This window comes from Mustela nivalis, assembly GCF_964662115.1.
Source record: "Mustela nivalis genome assembly, chromosome: 6".
In the NCBI taxonomy this organism is placed as follows: Eukaryota; Metazoa; Chordata; class Mammalia; order Carnivora; family Mustelidae; genus Mustela; species Mustela nivalis.
This window is the reverse complement of record NC_139025.1, coordinates 147,180,735-147,199,955: the sequence shown is the minus strand read 5'-3', so window position 1 is coordinate 147,199,955 and position 19,221 is coordinate 147,180,735. Positions and strand designations below refer to the sequence as shown.

Sequence of the window (19,221 nt, the reverse complement as noted above, 5' to 3'; positions counted from 1 at the left end):
CTCTGCCTGCTTGTGATCTCTGTCTGTCAAATAAATAAATAAAATCTTTAGAAAAATTTTTTTTAATTTGTGCTCACAGAACACTCCAGGTCTGTACCCTATAAGCATGGTATCTGTGATTTTTTTAAAAATTATAATTCCGGGGCGCCTGGGTGGCTCAGTGGGTTAAGCCGCTGCCTTCGGCTCAGGTCATGATCTCAGGGTCCTGGGATCGAGTCCCGCATCGGGCTCTCTGCTCAGCAGGGAGTCTGCTTCCTCCTCTCTCTCTCTCTCTAACTTCCTCTCTGCCTACTTGTGATCTCTCTCGGTCAAATAAATAAATAAAATCTTTAAAAAAAAATTATAATTCCGGAGCCTCAAAAAAGCATTGTAATTCTGTAATTATTATTTCCTTCCTTCAGTTATTTCTGGAACATGCCACACTGATCTTTGTTATTTGAAAAAATGTTATAGGATCAATAGAATCTGTGGTGATGTACCCTGTTTCATTCTTGCTATTAGTAGTTTTCATCTTCTCCCTTTTTGTTTGTCAATCTTACGAGCGGCTTATGAATTTTTTTTTTCATTTTGTTTTAAGGACCAGATTTCTTTTTATAAAAGATTTTATTTATTTATTTGACAGAGAGTTTCCCTATTTTCCATTGTACTGGTTTCTTCTCTTGTCTGTATTCCTTCCCTCCTCCTCCTTACTGTGGATTTTTTCTCCTCTTCTTCTCTTGGTCTGTTCAGGGAGAAACTTGGGTTATTAACTTGAGACGCTTTCTCATGCCGAATGTCAGCAGATAGTGCGACGAACCTCCCCCTCGTTCCTCCGCTCTCACTGTGTCCCTCATGCTGGGATATGTTGTCCTTTTGTGGACATGCAGTTCTGTGTCTTTTTCAATAGCAGAAGTGTACATGATTCATTGCCCATGACCCACTCTCATCCAAGTGATGAACAGCTTCAGAGGCATATGGTTTTCAACCACGTCCTGTATCTAAAAAAGGAAAAAAGAAAACACAGAGAAATGCTTCCAAACTCAGGTGTACATCTGAGACATCGTGCTCAGATAGCCTGCCAACTGTGGAGGAAAGTCAGGAAGAAATTATGTTGGAAGAACAGGGTGTAGGGAACATTGTTGGCCAGCTGTGTGCAAGTTTCCTGCTTTTCTTCTATAAGGGAGAAAATTTGGGGTCACTTTCTCGCTGGCGCAGCACCAATCAGTCCTCTTTTAAGTATGCCGAACAGAATCTTGCGAAGACCTTGGTTTCTCTGTTTACAACAGGTTTTACAGGGCATTGAACTTCTGTGGCTTTTAATACTGTATCGGGTTGACAGATGTCTTGTTGAGGTTGATTGCGTTGTGTTGTGTTATGTTGTGTTGTTTTTATAAAATTTCTTTTGAGACTTCCCTCTCGATCCGTAGATTATTTAAAAGCGTGTTGTTTAATTCCTACATGTTTAGCGATTTTATTTGTCTTTCTGCTATTGATTTCTACTTTGCTTCCATTATGGTCAGAGAACACACTCTGTATGATTTCAGTGTCTCTTTTTAGTTGACGTTTCTTTCATGGTCCAAGATATTTTCTGTGCTAGTGAATATCTCATGGGCGCCTGAGATATGGGTGGATTGTGCTGTCCGATCTTCTCTGTCTTTGCCGACATCACGTTTGGTAGTTCTAGTAGGTTGCTCTATCAGAGAGGGGAGTGTTGAGGTTCCTAACCAAGCCGTCTGGTTTCTCTGTTTCTCCTTTCAGAGCTCTTGGGTTTTTCCATCCCGTAGTTTCCTGGAGGATTGACCCTTTTATCAATAACTTGTCAAATCCCTTCTATTGTCGTAGAGCCCTCCCTGTTTTTCACATACCTTTGAGGTAGCTTTGACAACCTAAATCTTCCCAGAAAACCCTCCAGCAGATCACTGAGGCTCCCCAAGTATTTTGTTACACTGCAGCATATCCTGTGTGTATGCATACATTGTGTTTTTACAGGCACACAACATAAACAACGATCTGCAAACAGCATGTGGTTCAGAGCATTGCTTTGTAAGATTTTATGATGCACATAAATGCAATGAGACTCTTTGTATCCATTTACAAGTTGGTTTTCTCACTCAACACCACTGTTTTCAAGATGTGTCCATGTTAACACATAAAGATACCTCATTGCTGTGCTGTAACCTTTTGTGTGGATAAATATTAACAGTTTCTCTGCTCAAGTGGTTCTTTATGTGATGGGAAGGCCTGTTATGGGATAGACCTGGGACAACAACCAGAAACCAGTCATTTCTTTTCCTTTTAGTCTTCTCATCTCTCCCAGCAACACCCACTCCCCATGCCCCCAGATCTCCATGGTCCTCCTAGGGACTTCTTTTGGAAGCTATCCCTACAGTTTCCCCCCATGCCAGTTCTTTGTTTTCACCTTGGAATGCTTTCTCTACCCCTGTTAAAACTTGACTCACCCAGCAGGGCCCAGGGCAGATACCTCCAAAACTCATCTTTCCCTGCTCTGTCACCACATTATATCCGAATCTCTACACCATTCTTAGTCTTATTTTGCAGTTCGAGCATCTTCTGCCCCATTGGGCATGATTCGTTTTCTTTTAAAGGATAGGATGATAATTTGTTCAGCTCTGAGCCCTGTCTCCCTTGGGAACTGCTTATCTCCCAGCATTGTGCCTAGAACATGCTGAGCACACTATAATTAATTGAACACTTACGCTAAGTAACTCTTACTAAGTAACACTTACACTAAGGGACATTTCCTGGCACTTTGCAGACACCTAGTTGGTTGGTTGGTTGGTTGGTTTTGTTTTCAAAGATTTTATTTATGTATTTGAGAGAGGGAGAATAAGAAGGGGGAAGGTCAGAGGGAGAAGCAGACTCCCTGCCTAGCAGGGAGCCCGACTCAGGACTTGATCCCTGGACTCCAGGATCATGACCTGAGCTGAAGGCAGTCGCTTAACCAACTGAGCCACCCAGGCGCCCTTGCAGACATCTAGTTGTAGCTGCTGCTGCTGCTGCTGCTAATATCTTTGGGGTTTATTTGGTCCGAGACTCTGGGCCACGTGCTCTATACAAATTATTTTTTCTTACTTTAACCTTCTCAAGAATCCTAGAAAGTAGAAACTATATATGACTTTTCTTATTATTCCTATTTTACTGATGGAGAAACTGAGGCTCAGAGAGCGGAATAACCTGGTCATGGTCACACAAAAAGTGGTAGAGGCAGAAAGCAAACCCAGGTGGTCCCGGCTGGCTCCGAATGCCATTCTCACCTTCCTCCCCGACTCCTTTCCTTTATTAAAGGTTGCATGATTTTTAATTATACAGAGAAAACCTGATTATATTTTTTAAAACTCCAGGCCACATGGAGTACAACTCTCCTTTAACCTTCCCTTTTTCCCACCCTAATCTGCATAGAATTTCATTTTTTTAAACTTCTGACTTTGCTTTTAAATTCTTTTTTGGTGAAGCAATAGATGCCACAGTTCAGAAATTAAACTGTCCCGGGGCGCCTGGGTGGCTCAGTGGGTTAAGCCTCTGCCTTTGGCTCAAGTCATGATCTCAGGGTCATGGGATCGAGCCCTAGATCGGGCTCTCTGCTCAACAAGGGACCTGCTTCCCACCTCTCTCTGCCTGCCTCTCTGACTACTTGTGATCTCTCTCTGTCAAATAAAAAAATAAAATTAAAAAAAAAAATCAAACCGTCCAACTATCCAGCGCCGTCTCCACCTCTGTTTCTCATGGGCCCCACCACCTGTCCTCTCCCCACCGCCGTCTGCCGGGGGGGGGGGGCGGGGGGGACCACTGGGTCCCTTCTCTGAATGTCCTCACACAGTGTCTTCATCTACATGCATGCTTTTACAAGCGTACTTTCTGATTTTTTCCCACTTGGGGCTCCAAAGATAGCCCAAGATAGCCCACGATACCCACAGCTTTGCGTTTCAAGGGTTGTTTATTAACCATTGTTCCATACTGTGTTTTGCCTTCTGGTTTCTGGGAAGGAAGGGAGTGGGACAGGCCACAGCCCACATTTCTAAAAGGAGGCGTTTGTTCTGTGATGTTCTCTTCTCTTCCTTCCTGCGGCTCACTCCCACCGCTCTGTCCCCTCCTCCGCTGCGGCTGCCATCACAAGCTGGGCCCTGGACCTCAGTCTCCTCTGTGGTGTGTCCGTGGGAGCCCCCCACCCACAGACAGCCACGGCCACCCCTTGGCCTTCCCATAGCGCCGGTATGCCCTGTAAGGCACAGAAGCACAAGGATGCTTTTGATAGCAAGTAAGCGTCTAAATGTTGGACTTTCTGATTGAACAAGGAGAGCACATTTTGGGGCAGGGGCTTCATGGGGAACACTAAAGGGCGGCCACCACCAAGTGGCTCTTCCTTGGGCTGGAAGGAGCAGCCAGCTCAGAAGGACTTCTTCCTCATAGAGTTCCCCACCAGGTGAAGGCAGGACACCCTCCACCCTCCGCAGCCTCCGTCCTGGCCAGACCCAGCCCTGCCCTGCTCCCTTGTGCACCCAGAGCCTAAGCGGTGACTCATTGGTGACCTTGATCCCAGCTGCTCCCCGAGAAGGGCAATCACTGACACCCGGCCCCTCCCTTGGGAGCCGAAGCTGACAAAGCCATCTCTTGCCACAGCCCTGCCCTGGGCAGCCCCTTCAGACCAGGAGTTCCGTCTTTAGGGAGCTGGGCCCAAAATTGAAGATCTGGTTGAACCCTGAGATCAGAAACCACTGGCTGAATGGTGACCGACACTGCATCCAAAGGTACTTGCAATTCACCCCAAATTCATAGAGTAATATTCGTTGTGAACCCACCACATGCCAGACACCGTTCTAGGTCTCTAAATGGAATGGCTAGCCAGGGCCCCTGCCTGCCTGGAACTTCCACTCTGGGAGAGCAGACAGCCAATCGCCAGGCCAAATAAAATGTATGGGTGTGTGTATTTGTACCGTCAATGTGTGTGGGTTTGTATTGTCAACCGGGAACACCTAGAGACACCAAGCTGGGGTCATCATTTGTCATAAGGGCACAGACCACTCACCACGGTACAGGGGTGTTAGAAGAACCTCCATAGGATTTAGGCGTTGGGCAGGTGGTTTGGGGAAGGGCCCAAGGAAGTAGGGTTTTGCTCTAGATTGGGTGCTGGAGAAAGCAGGGATGAGTATGTTATGATAGGATATCCCCATACATCATATCCGAAAAAAAGGAGACCAGATCAAGGTCAAAGCTGTAATTAATAAACAGCACTCATACTAACTAGGAGAAGTGTATGGTTGGTATTTTGTGACTTGCAACATGCTTATTACTTGCTGTGTTGAGACATGATTATGGAGTGGTCTTGCTTTTGTCTTGACCCAAGAGTGGCCTTGTCTGATGCCAATGTTCTGTGAAATTCTTTGTGTTCAATGGGAGAACACCAAGGCCTAACTCTACCTGCAGGGTCAGCTTCTAGATGTTGGGGCTGTTTCCTGCTTTTCCCCTACCTTCCCCAATATATAAATATATAAATAAGATTTCCATTAGAAGTAATGACTAGGGAGTAAGGCCAGGGATCCCCAGGGTGGGGAATATGGAGATGTTATAGAGAGGGTCAGGTAGGCCTGTGTGGTCAGGTAACTAATCTGAGCAGAAACTTAAAGAAGCAGGGGGGTGAACTGTTTGACCTTCGGGTTGGGGAGAGCTTTCCGGGTAGAGCCAGCAAAGGCAGGGGCCCTGCAGTGGGAATGGGTTTGACTTGTCTGACTGAGGCCTGGCAATGGGGTCCGGGGTTCCAGAGCAGAGCGAGGGAGGACAGAGAGGTAGGAGATGATGTGGGAGAGGTGGTCCGGGCCAGATCAGGTGAGGACAACATAAGGAGTCCGGCCTTCACTCTGAGATCCGAGGACTGTGAGGGAGGACAGCCCCAGCACATTCTGTCCTTAAGCTCCCTCTGGCTGCCGTGTTGAGAACGGACTCTGGGTGGCCAGAGGGGAAGGAGAGAGACAGAGGCTCTGATGACCCAGGGAGTAGCCTGGTGGCAGCCATGAATGTAATGTGACTGGCTGGCTCAAACTGGTCAAGGACTGTAGGCAGGTAAGGGAGCGTCTTACCTAGACTTTTTATATGAGCAAAAGACTGAGTTGCTGTAGAGTCAGCCCTGACAGGTTTTCTCTTTTTTTCTGCTTTGAAGGCAGGGGCATCCACTTCAAAGATGGCTATCCAGAATAAATACACCAGCAGCCGCGTCCCAGCTGGAGATACGAGCCAGGCCACCCCCACCCCCAGTGCTGCCCCTCCCCACCTCCGCCCCTCCCCCCCAACACTGAAGCTCCTTTGTTTTGGAGATCTTGTTTGGTTTCAGTAACTGACCATTTGGGCCACTTCTTTTTTCTCTTCCTGCTCTTTAAATTCCAGCTTTTATGTTTGGAACTTATCAATAAAGAGTGAGCCCCATGAAACCCTAGGCTCCCCTATCCTGAATCCCAATAAACACAGAGCTGAAGGCATATGTTTGCTTGCACTCTCTCTCTCTCTCTCTACCTGGAAACTCGCTATGTGGCCCCAAAGGTGCTATGTAAGATCTACGTTCTGCAAGTAATACATTTACAAAGTTTCCTGATGGTTGTGGCTGAAGGGTATCTTGTGATCATAAGAGCCACAAGGGCCATTCCAGCCATAACACTGGATATTGACAGGAGGAGCAGGGTATGTTTTGCAGGGTAGTGTAGTAGGAGCTCAGTAGGGGCATGTTAGGGTGAGGTGCTCCTAGACATCCAAGCTGAGACATGGCATAAGCAGTTGTACCTGTGGGTCAGGAGTTATAGAGAAGTTGGGGTGGGAGTACAGATTTGGAATTTGCCAGAAACATAAGGCAGGGTCCTATATGAAATCGCCTGGAGTGTGAATGCATGTAGAGAAGAGGTCTTAACTTCTGGAGGTGACTCCAATACGTGGTCATTTGGGAAGTGAGGAAGAGTTCAGCAGAGGAAACTGAAAAAGGAACATCCCAAGGGCAGAAGAACCAAGAGTTCAATCATCTATTAACAAGTTTGCATTTCATTCTGTGTTGCATCTCAGAATTTCTAAGACTTTAGATTCTAAGCCACCAGAAGACTGGACAGATGACAGCAACAGGAACAAAAGAAAAAGGTGTCGGCTGAACTGTCCATTGACATGAAGAACCTATTCCCTCTTTTTTTTTTTCTTGGTAAAAGAGCCCTGACTCTGTTTAGAGAGGCAGTACACCCTGCTTAAATGGAGCTAACATGGTTAGGAGGCACACATCTGGTCTTCTGCTCTATCCCTTCCTGCCTCTGAAATGTGGATGTTATGGCTGGAGTTCCAGCAGCCACCTTGGACCATGAGGCAACTGGAAAATGAAGCATTAAGTTTGGGGTGTTTCTACTGCTTGATAACCGTGGAGTCGCCAGCCGTGTTCTGGATGACTTAACTTCAGATTTATTTTGCATGAGCAAGAAACAAACTTCTGTCTTTTAAAAATTCATAGTTATTTTAGGTTTTCTGTCACATGTGGCAAAAGCTCATTCTAACTGATAGGAGATTTGTTCATAGGATTTCAAAACTGTGTAGACGACTCGTGAGAGGAAGCAAGGATTCAGTATGTCATAATCCCCACTCTCCCAGAGCTTCCTGTGCAGTGGGGTGGACTAACAGGTCATAAGCGGGTCATTACAACACGGGGGTAGGGGCTGTGATGGTGGTTATGCTCCTGGGTCTAGAGTGAAGACTGAGACAGATGGCAAAGCAAGCTTCATCTCCTCTTTTCCTCACAAATCATATCTAAATTCAATAACTCAACACGTGTTCTTGGTCTGAATTTGTTCCACTGCCGGCATTTGATTTTAATATATTCCAGTACCTAATTTAAGCCGTGGAGTTGAGGAGGGGGGAAATGATAATGCAGACTCGATTTTAGATGCTTGGCACTTATAATATCTCAGAGAACCTGAATGGAATAATAAACAATGCTTATGAGCTTGCTAGGAATCCATTTTGTATGCAGAGTTTCATCCAACCAACAATTATATAAATACTCTAGCTCTAGAAAATTGGTGGGATGCTAAAACTACAAATGTGATCTGTGTCATTTCCCTAATGGGCCAATTATTTTGATGCCTCCTTTTCCCCTTGGAGGCATCTTAACAGCACACTTGGCCAACTTCTTACTTCTGGCCAACACTGCTCTTAAATACCAGAACCCTCCTGTCTTAACTCTCTCCAGATCTCCAGAGACATAAACCTATATTGAGCACTTCCTAGGTGCCAGGCCCATCTGCTCTCTTATTTAATATGCTCTCTTATTTAATCATACGCTTTCTTATTTAATCTTTACAGTAACCCTGCCATAAGTTCTAGAAACCTCAGAGTCAGGGCTCTTTTACCAGGAAGAATCTGACCCGCAGCCTGAGCAATCTGCCTCCAGCCCTCTCCAGCTCCTGAGGGTAGAGGCAGGATTCAAATCCAGATCAGGTTTCCTCTGCTGTCCTCTCTCTATGCACCATACAGTTTCCCCCAGATGTCTTCCCTGCTGTCACCTCACACCCTGAAGTCTCTTTTGTCCAGACAGGTCTTTAGGCAGGGGTTCTCCTTCCCAGCTCCCACCAGAGAAAATCCCACCCCCTCTTCCAAACCTTCTGGGTGCTCCCCTCCCCCTCCATAAACCTCAGATCTCCTAACAGTGTGACCTCTGCTTCCTGGGAATTCTCCCCGCCCCATAGCACTTGGGACTTTCTATATTTTACCGGGACTTTTCGTATCCTTAAGTAACCTATCTTATTTTCGATTTTCAGTCGAAGAGAAAAAAGACATTGATTGCACACTTAACCTTGTCGTAGGAGTTCTTGTCCTCTAAGCCCGAAAATAGGACTTTTTACCCGCCGTGTTACCAATGAAGAAGTCGGACACACAGTAATCTGAGGTCCTGGAATGAAATGCAAAACTAAAAGACAAGAAGTAGAAAATTATTGGCTCCCGTTGGGAAATTAGCATATGGCACAGGCGTCAATCAAACGTTTGTGGAGTGAATTAGCGAATGGACGAATGAATGAACGAACGAATGAATATTTGAAGACTGGCTTACATAAGAACTTAGTGAGAAATCTATGGATCGGAGAGCTGAAGAACCCTGAAAAATACATATTCCAAGTACTTAATAGGGTTTAGTGGCTACAGAAAACCCCAAACATTGAAACAAACCCAGAATAAAACAAAAGGGCTTCCCTAACACTTTCCCAAGTAGAAGCGTGGTTCCGCACACCCCGTACAGAAGAGGCATTTGCAATCCACACAGTTCTCTCCTTCGGAAAGCTCTAGAACACCGGCGGGTTTTTGTTCCTAAACTTCGGCCGCGGGGGCGGGCGGGCGCCTGTCCCTTTAAGAATCTGGTCAAAGTCTTTTTCCTCTCCCCGCCCCGCCCCCTCGCGGTGCCGGCGCGGCCCGGGCGCCCACCCCCTTCCCCCACTGCGGGCTGAACTACGGGTTCGGCCGACCATCCGTCACAGAGGCGCCGCTTCTGATTGGCTTCGCGCCGGGAAGGCGGGGCGGGAAGGCCTGAGAAACTAGTTTGTTGGCGGCGCCCGGGCTGTACCGCAGCGGCGGCGCGCTCCGGCTGTGGCGAGCCGGGGGAGGGGAGCGGAGCGGCGGCGGCGGCGGCCCGGGCTGTGGAGCCTCGCGCGGGGCCTCTGAGCGCGGCGGCGGACCCGGGGTGACGAGCGCGGCGGGCGGCGGCGCCCCGAGCGGTGAGTGGCGGGGCCGGGCCGGGCCGGGCTGGGAGGGGGACGCCGGCCTCGGGCGGGTCTAGCCGCGCGCCCCAGTCTCCGGGCTGGCACTTGTCACCGTCACCCCCTCCCCCGGGTGGGGGCCGGGGGTGCAGGGCCCTGCGCGCCCCGCCGTGGGAACCCCCGGCTGAGGGAGCCCCCGGGGTGGGGGCCTCGTGCCCCGGCAGCCGCGGCGCCGTCCTCGGGGCCCGGGACCGCCCCGACCGCCGCGGGGTCTCGGGGGCTGGAGTCGGGGACAATGGTGGGGTGGGAGGGGGCTGGCGTCGGCCACCTCCGCTCGGGTCCCCGCGCCTGCTCCCGCCCCGCGCGCGCCTGCGGATCCGGCGAGGGTCTTCGCGGAGAGTTCCCGGCGAGGGAATGAATTGTTTTGCAAATGGATGTTGCGCGCGGGAGCTACAACTCTTTCCCTCGGGAGCGGTTGATTCATTGAGTCCGCAGACTCTCTTTTTAAAAAATTACTATCGATCCTGGAAAGAGGAGGCTGCTTGTGTGTGAGGATGTGAGTGGCTGGGCTCCGCGCCCGGGCTGGGCGAAGTCCCCGCGCCCTGGACGCCGAGGGCCAGATGGCCGCCTGCCTCGTGCGGGGCGAGGGCCGGCTGGGGGAGTTAACCGGGGCAGCGTCCCCCGTCCCCGTGGCCCCGGCCGCCCGCGCCCTGCCTGACGGGACCCCTCGTCTCCGCGTGGAGAGCTGTGAGCAGCGGAGCAGTGGTCACACGCTGCGAAGTCCCCCACCTGCCCACCGAGGTGGCACCCCCCGGCAGGTCGGCAGGTCCGGAGGGAGCCTCCTCCAGCCTGGCAGCCCTCTTCCCCGCATCCTGCCCCGGCTCCTGGACCGCCTTTGGGCACGCCCCCCGGTTCCTTCTTTTCCTCCTCTAGTTGCTTGAGAAGCTTTTCCTTTCATAGACTGTACCCCTAGGGGCACCGTCCGTTTTTTTGTGCCATGGCTCCGAAGTCCCCAAGGTGCGTTTTCACCCTCTTTGTGCAAAGAAAAGTCTTTATAAAACCCGATCAAAGGGATTGGGGTAGAGGGCGACCCAGGCCCCTGCAGTGTTAAGCTGGGCACTCTTGGGTCCTTCTGACTTGCTTTGAGCAGGAGAAAGGCTCCCAGAGCTTTGGCGGTACTTGGTGAGCCAGGAGGGAGAACGTCAGGTGTCTGGGCCTTCTGGTCTCCACTCTGGCCATCTGAAGAGTGAAGTTGCCATGCCACGGGGTGTGGGGGGAGTAGGGGGGAGGCAGGAACCAACCAATGCCCTCAACCCCGTTCTTATCACACACCAGACTACGGGGACAGTGATGTGGCATCAGGCCCTTTGGGACCCTTGACTTCTGTCTCCCCCTTCATAGGTGGGACTGATGCTCAGTGGGACCGGGTGTGCTGTTAGGATTCCGAGGGACTATTGTTAAAGACTCGCATTTGGGGGTTGGGGGCAAGTAGGGAGTAAGACACAAGGTCCATCCCACCCTGGACAGACTTGGTATCCTTCTGAGACCAGTGGTCCTGGGGTTCCCAAGCTGTACCTGAGGAGGGTGATGGAGTCAGTCAGTCTTCTGGGCCTGGCAGCCCTCTTGGTCTTGAGTCATTCCGTTTGCCAGGAAGTGACTCCAAGGAGGTTGCTAGAAGGAGGTAGAGAGAAATGGTAGAAACCTTCATCCTGGGGCTGGGGCTGCAGCTGGATTTATGTTTGTGGTGCAGAGAGAGGGGCTGCGGGGGAGCTGCACACTCAGCGTCTGAGGCAGCCTCTGCAGCCCCTTCCTCCCTAAAAGCCTCTCAAACCTCTGGGCATCCAGTGTGGGCAGAGGAGAGCAGGAGGCCGGGGAAGATGACCCAGGCCTGGGACTTGGAGGTCTGCAGCAAAAGTGGGCTGGCTTCTTCCCTTCTACCAAGCTGTTGCTCCAGGGGGCTGGGGAGGGAGTAGTATTCAGTGAGCGGTTTGTTTATTCATTTGTTAATTGACTAATTGAGTCTACTTGGGGAGGGCCTTGATCAGGGCTCTGTACTCTGGGAGCTCCTAGACAAGGGTGTGCTGGCCCGCAGAGTGGGGCCTTGGCACATGGGCACACAGGTGTGTGCACAGTACCCCCCCCCCCCCCGCAGTGATAGAGGCAGCAAGGGGAGCTGAGGGGAACGGGTGGCAAAGGCTTTTTGAAGCGATGATGCCTTGGCAAAGTAAAGATGAGAAGGGCATGGCAGAGCCCTGAGGCGGTGGCCTTCTCCCACCACCCACCTGCACTTCTCCCAGAAGCCAGTGCCTTGCAAGTTCAAGGCAGGTGCAGGTCCGGGAGAATGCAAATGGGAGGTGAGAGAGGGGTTCATCTGAGACTGTGGAGTCAGCAGCCCCGGGAGTCTCCAGGAAGATGGATGCCTTCTCCAGCCTGGCTCAGCCTCTCTGCTCAGGGGGTCCTGGGAAAAGCCACCCCACCAGCCCCGAAGACCAGCCCGTCGTCTGAGCCTGCGTCCATCCGGACCAGCCTGCAGTGTGAATGTGGCCTGGCCAGGGAGGGGTGGACAGAACCTGCAGGAGGAAACAGAGTGGCCAGACGCAAATGAATTGGCTGGTTGAGATGCTGGTTTTCATCTAATGTGGTAAATTTCATAATTGAATTGCCTCCGGCAGCCAGAGCTATTGAAGCATTTTCCCAGCCAGAAAACACTTAGTTGGGACAGCTTGGGGGCAGGGGGTGGGGGCAGTATGTGTGCATCCACAGCTTTTACTCACCTCATCCCAGCAGGGCCTTCCCCTCTGTAATCTGGGTCTGTCTGCCCCTCCCCCCAACCCCCCACCCCCCTCACTCCCCCCCCACCCCCGCACCACACTGCACTGCAGCCTTCACAGCAGGTCCCAGCCTTGTTCCTGGACCACCTGGCCTCTGAGCACCAATGCCCCTGTCCTAGTCAAAAGGTCGGGAAAGCTGGTACCTGTCACCTGCAGGCAAGGCTGACTCCAGGTCCCCGGGCTGTGGGGATGGGGATGGTGGGAGCAGAGAGAGAGCTCAGAGATGGGCGGGCTTCCTGTTCAGTCTCTTCTGCGCAAGGCTGGGGAAAAAAGCTCGGGCTCAAGAACCAGACTTGGATTCAGATGCTGCTTGTGTATCTGTGATCTCTTGGGCCCCAGCCACCTCCACCCACCCTTTCCCCCTCCCTCTGGTGCCAGGAGACTCTGTTCTTTCTCACAGCTGAGCCTTTCCTTCTGAGCCCCGGCCATGCCTTTTGGAGGAACAAAGGTAGGCATATGTGGCTCATTGACCTGTTCTTCAAAACACTGGGTCAGTAGTGAGAAACCCAGTTTCATTGGGAAATCTCACCCTATTTCCTCACAGTGGTCTCTGGCACCCCTGGGGTGTATACAAGGCTGGACCAGGCTGTCCGGCCACACTGTTGTAATGGGACTGAGGTTCAAGACCAACTCCACCTCTTCCCCATCCTACGACAGTTGGAACTCCTGGAGCCTGTTTCAGAACGAATGCTTCAGTAGGGAGCTGAGAGTCCTCCTGTGCCTCTGTGTGTGTGATTTCATGTAGGTCCCCTTACCTCTCTATGGGCCTCATCTTGTCTTCTTGAACATGTGTGGATGCTCTTCGGTGCAATGCTTCTGTTAGGTGTTTTGCTGTAAAATCCCAGAAGTTCTTACAGCCTCTGATGTCATGTAATTTTATAGGCTTGAGTTACTTGCCTAGCGTCTGGGGCAGGAAGAGATAGCAGCCAGTGGAGTGTGGTGGGGCAGATTAGAAATCAGGAGTCTAGACTTTCTGCTCTGCCTCTGCTGTGTGCTATTGGGGCTCTGGGCAGGTTGCTTTCCCTCTCTGGGCCCTAATTTTTCCTCCTGGAGAACTAGAAGGGTATACAGTAGGCAAGCTCCTCAATTTTCTTTCCTTTCTTGGTGAGTGGAAACTGAGTCAGACTTTCCCAGTTTCCCAGGCCTCCCTTGGCTCCCTGCCTCTGTCCGCTGCCTTGGAGTCCAGGGCCTAGGTGTAAAGGTACTGGTGCCCATGGATGAGGGGCTAGTGACGCCAGAGGACTGGGTCAAAGAAGAAAAAATCTGGGCCCAAAGGAAGGTGGCAGATGCATGGCTTACTTCCCAAGGTTGCTCTGGCTGGTCCCAGGCGGGGGCCTGGGCAACAGGTGTGGGAGCACTTAGGCTGACACCTCTGTCCCAATCCCAAAATGGATGGGTTGGGATCTAGGCCACAGGTGTCCCTGGGGCCACTTCCAGGAAGAGAGATGGGCACAGATCTCCCAAGATTGGTAGGGATCGTGAGTGAGCCTAGGGGGACAGGAGGAGGACGCGAGGCTCCTACACATCAGACTTTGCCAAGGAGGCGCCTGCAAGACCAGTTGGATTGCTCTTCCCGCAAGAAGGCGGGGGCTGAGCTGGGCCGTGGGAGAACCGCATCTCTGTTGCCAGAGGGAGGACCGCGTTCTCCTCGGGTGTCATTTCCCACCCACTTCTGCCTGCCAAGAAGATACCTTCTGCCGTTAGCCAATCCACCGGAGTAGGATGCAGGGATAGGATGGAAACAAAAAGCCTTGTTTATTTTCTACCTGTTCTTGTTGGGCCCCCCAAGGAGAGGCTGACCACAGATCAATCTAGGCTGAATGGAATTAATTTCCTAATTACGCTAAGAGGAGCCTTGCTCACCCAATTCTAGGATGAGCTGCCTGCCAGGTTTACAGGTGGCCAGGCCAGATTTGTCTGGGCAGGAGCGAGGGCCAAGAGACACAGGAGTTCTTTTTCTAGACAGTCATTACATCCAGCATCCAGAGTTCGAGTTCTGCTGTGTGCTACCAGATTTGTGAGACCCTGGGCAGCAAGTCCCTTAACCTTTGCAGCCACTGTTGTTCACAGCTTTGAAAAGGGTGGGGGGGGAACCATACAGTTCCATTCATGCAGCAAGCCTTCATTTGGCACCTTCTGAATGGCTCATCCTGGACTAGAAACTAGGAAAAAGAAGTCAGGTTCGAAGAGAGTCGTTTCTTGGAAGGTCAGTCTCTGATATGTGAGGCAGACAGGTAGTTGTTGTGGCATACTGCTAAAAGAGTGAGTGGCATGGCAAGAGTCTGCCTCAGTCTCCCCGTTGGAGAGGTGAAGAAGTAGACTGTCCCTAGCATCTCCATTCCAGATGGGTCCAATGAATATTTTTTGCCATCTGTTCTCTACCAGGCTCTGGGATGCAGCAGAAGAAAGGCAAGATCCCCACCATCCTGGAGCCCCTATTCAACTGGGGCCAGATAGACAAAATAAATAGAGCTGCCATTAGGGCTGCTGGACGTGGATGGTCAAGGTGGGTGACCGAGGGGTCCTAAAGAAGGCTTCTCTGGGCCGGTGACCTTTGAGCGGAGACCTGTAAGACTGGACAGAGACACCCCTGGGAAGATCTGAGGCAGAGTATTCGGGGCAGGGAACAAGCGAGTGTACCGACTGGGAACAGCGTGGGCCGAGGCGGGGACCTGGCTAGAGATAGTGGCAGCCAGCACTCACTGTAATCTTCTGATTCCTAGGGAGGCCAAGGAAAACGCGTCCCTTTAAGCTGATTGTTTCCTTTAACTTGGGTAACACTTCAGTAGATTCCCTTTATAAACGCACAATGAGAGATAAAATGCAGTGTGGCCTGGAAAGTCCCCTGTGTCCTTGGTATCTGTCAGCGGTTTGGTGCACCCCCTTCTGGCCACCCTTCTTCTGTGTTTCTGTCCACAGCTTCTGTGGCCCAGTGTGTGGTGACACTCCTGTCCATCCTACAGCTGCACGACACTCCGCGTGGGCCAGTCATTGGCTTCCATCTCAGCCTCTCCGAACATTAGGTCCTGTCTGACCCCCCCCCCCCACCCCTTCGTACAGTCCATAAAGTCCTGTGTGTCCTGGATCGTGCGGCTTTCTGATTTTTAAATGTTTATTGTCAAAGCCAAATGCCTTTCCCAAGACTCAGGCAGGCCACTCAGCCACCGATGGTGTCTGGGGGCCCATTTACCCACATCCTCACCCATACTCGATAATTCTTGATATTATCCACGTTTTCACTTTTAGCTCCTGTGATGGGGGGTGCGGGTGTGGGTAGGTAAAGATCTCATCATTCCTTTAAAACAAGCAAACAAACAAACAAACAAATTCCAGTTCATACAGGCTTCCTCTTTGTTTTCATCCATCTTTGTTTTTTCCAGAATGTCGAGGTTTAGCAGTTGCTGGCTCTGCCTCTGACTGGTCTCCTGACCTCCAGCGCAGCTTCATCTGTGAAATGAGGCCCTTTCAGTCCCTGCCCTGCCCCCTGTCAGGCTACTGTGCGTTGCTTGTGGTGCATGGGAAACATTCCTGAAAGTTCATTTTATGCTGAAAAGTTCTGCAGACATCATGGGTTTTACTAGCGAGAGCCAGATATTTGAAGCCCAGAACATGTGAGTGAACCCGAGTGTTTCTGAATAGCTAGTGTGTCTAGGGGAGGGACTGGGGTGGCTTTAGGTGGGACATCTGCCTGGCATCCCTCACGTGTCCTGAGAGAGATGTCAGAGGGCTAGCCAAGTGGTAAGTTTCTCCCTGTCTGACCTGCAGGAATGAAGGAAAGAGCCAGAAGGGTTGAGAAAGATCTCTAGCCTTCCCATAAAAAGGCTCTGAAAGGGACATTGGTCATCACAGGCTGATTCCCTTTTTCACTGCTGGCCAGGGCTCCTAGAACTTTACAGATTCCCATGTTAATTACTTTGGGGGCCCTTGTCTGTTTTCCTGTAAGAGGAGGCTTTATAACAAGCAAAAGATCGACAAAAGGGCCCATGTATTTGATTTGGAGACAGAAGGATAGCAAAGGTTTGGAGATTGGTAGAGAAGCAGAGGAGGAGTCTGGGGCCTCAGAAAACCACTCCCGTGTGATTCCTGGGTGGCATCAGGCCCTATGATGGGGGACCCAGGGGGCTGGCAGCTCTGTGTCCTGGGCCGCTGGAGGAATTCACAACTACCAGGATTCTGGTGCCTGGGGATACTTTAGCCTGACTCTCCTGTCATTCCCCGGGTGGACTCTAACAGCTCGCCCCCTCTACTCCAGGGGCAGAGCCCTGCCACCCTGGTGATGACTCAGACCTAAGCCCTACTGGAGACTTCTATCATCCCCCCAGCCCAGCCTGGTGAGGTCAGATGCTGGGGACAGAAGGCTCCAGAGAGGGAGATAGACAGACACCGGAGAGGATAACAAGGGGGCCACAGGACCCCCAAAGGGACTTGATAGGGGGCCTCTCCTCTCTGTAGTTCTGCAGTTAATGAGCAGGAGAAGAGGGGCTGGGGACAGGTTTGTGCATTTCTCAGACATCCCCTGATGCTGAAGGTTGGGATTTTCAGGAAAGTTGCGAGGGGAGCATCTTGGGAGCTGATTTGAGGGTGGTTCACCCGGGGGCAGAGGCACAAGGGGCTACCTTCACTGGGTGCCACCTGCTGCCAGCCTGAGCCCAGCTCGCAGGCGTTTCCCGGAGCTAAGAGTGTGAGATCAGATCGCCAGGTTTCCTTTCAGGCCCTGACACGGGCTGGTGTAGTTGTGCTGCGGGAAGTCGCAGCTGCTATTTTTACCACTCCAAGTAGGACTTTTTACTGGAAGGTACAATTACAAGCAAAATGTCAGGGTTTAGTTGGCCAGCCAAGCCCTGGGAGGCTGCCGCAGGCTGAGGCGGGGGCCACGGCGTGGTCGGGTGGTGTGTAAAAAGCAAGACACTTTGCACGTGGACACGTACCTCCCCTGGTCGCCGAGTTAGCTTCTCCTGACCGCTGGCAGTGTCTGGAGTTCTCCTCTAGGCCAAAAGAGCCCCATGCCGGGTTTTGCCCAAATAATTGCACCTGGACCCCTTCTAACCGGCTGTCATGGGACTGAAGCCAACCAGCTAAGCAATCCCATTCCCGAGCGCCCTGAAAGTTGACACTATGTTCAGTGAAATTATCGAGAGCCTTCTGTATGATGCCTGCACTGCTAAGTGGTAGAGTAGACGTGAGTCAGACAGTCCCGGCTCTCAAGCAGCACCTGTGAAGTGATTAAAGATACAGAAGGTGTGACTGTTCCCCAGACCCTTTGAACAGGCACTTGGTATGCTTTTCCCCATATGCATGGTGGTTTGCGACCAAGCTGGGCTTCTGTTAGATCCTGTTGCTGCATAACAAATCACCACCAAAGTAGTGGGTTCAGCTGTATGTGTTTATTAGCTTATAGAGCTGGAGGGCAGAAGCCTGAGCTGGCTGCGCTGGGTTCTCTGCTTAGGGTCTTGGACCAGAAGTCCAAGGTCAAGGTATTAACTGAGCTCTTACCCTGAGGCCCTGGGGGCGAGTCTGTTTCCTGGCCATTCAGGTTGTTGGTGCAGTTGAGTTCCCCGTGGTTGCAGAACTGAGGTCCCCCATCCACTCTGGCGGTCATCTGGATGCTGATGTCGGCTCCTCGAAGCTGCCACATTTGGTGCCACATGGCCCCCTCCATCTCCAGACCCAAAACCAGGATATCAGATCCTCTCCTGCTGCAAATCTGTGGCATCCACTTCTGTGACCCTCCTGTAAAGGGCTCCTGTGATTAGGCCAGGCCCACCCAGGTAACCTCTTTGTTTCTAGGTCACCTGATCAGTTAGCACCATCATTAATTATATCTGCAGATTCCTTTGCCGCGTGGGTGACGTGGCAAGTGCACCATGTAGGTCACAGGAGTAAGGCCAGGCTGGAGGAAGGGGGACCGGCCATCTTTGCACGTTCCCACCACGGAGCTTATGCCACCAAGGGCTGTGACAACAGTATGAGGAGCAGCAGCTTTCATGAATGGAGTGACTTGTGTGCTGCATTGTACTAAGCTCTTCCCCTGGATTCTCACCTTTATTTCCCACGACAGTACTTTGACATAGGGACCGTTATTTTCGCCCCCATTTTCCAAATGAGAAGACTGAGGCTCAGGGAGTGTATGTATCTGGGGCCAGTCATACAGGTACAAACAGCAGAACTGGGATTTGGAGCTTAGAGCTTGCCGTCTTGTTAGTCGACCTCTCCTGTGTGATTCCTGCGATTTCTGGAACACCGTCCAGGAGGGTTGAAGATTTCTCTTTCCCGTCTAGCACTTAAAATATTCAAATATGAAACCTGTCAGTCATGTTGCAGATAATACAGCAGACGCCAGGAACCCCTTCCGTGGGTCTGACGGATGTCTGGATCTTTCTGATTCTTAGTCCAATGGATGTTGTGGTTAATCCACTTCCCTTCAGCCATTGACTAGCTTTGCATATACTCTAGGCAGCAAAAATGACACTGAATCCTGTCCTCTAGGAGTTGGAAATTAAAATAAGGGCACAGTGTACAATGACCTGAAGGAATAAAGAGTGCCAGTCAAGAAGCACCACAGTGCTACAGCAAAGAGTCAACGGGTATGAGAACGCTAACTGCAGGGAACAAGACAAAAGTGTGTATTTACTCACCGCCATGTCCCCAGTACATATCACGGAGCCCTGCACATAGTAGGTGCTCAGATT

General features: G+C 51.2%; 1 protein-coding gene and 1 long non-coding RNA gene across 2 annotated transcripts in view; both read left to right on the top strand.

Moving 5' to 3' along the window:
* Window positions 1–5,984: 5,984 nt before the first annotated feature.
* On the top strand, window positions 5,985–6,419 carry LOC309867307. The gene is made up of 2 exons (XR_014313100.1): window positions 5,985–6,054; window positions 6,152–6,419. It is a non-coding gene; the product is annotated as an uncharacterized lncRNA (long non-coding RNA).
* A 3,144-nt stretch (window positions 6,420–9,563) lies between these two features.
* KLHL25 (kelch like family member 25) overlaps window positions 9,564–19,221 on the top strand; it is a 31,851-nt gene continuing 22,193 nt past the window's right edge. The window contains exon 1 of the mRNA XM_082736039.1: window positions 9,564–9,719. The gene's annotated coding sequence lies outside the window, so the exon portion shown is untranslated. The remainder of the gene's footprint in view (window positions 9,720–19,221) is intronic.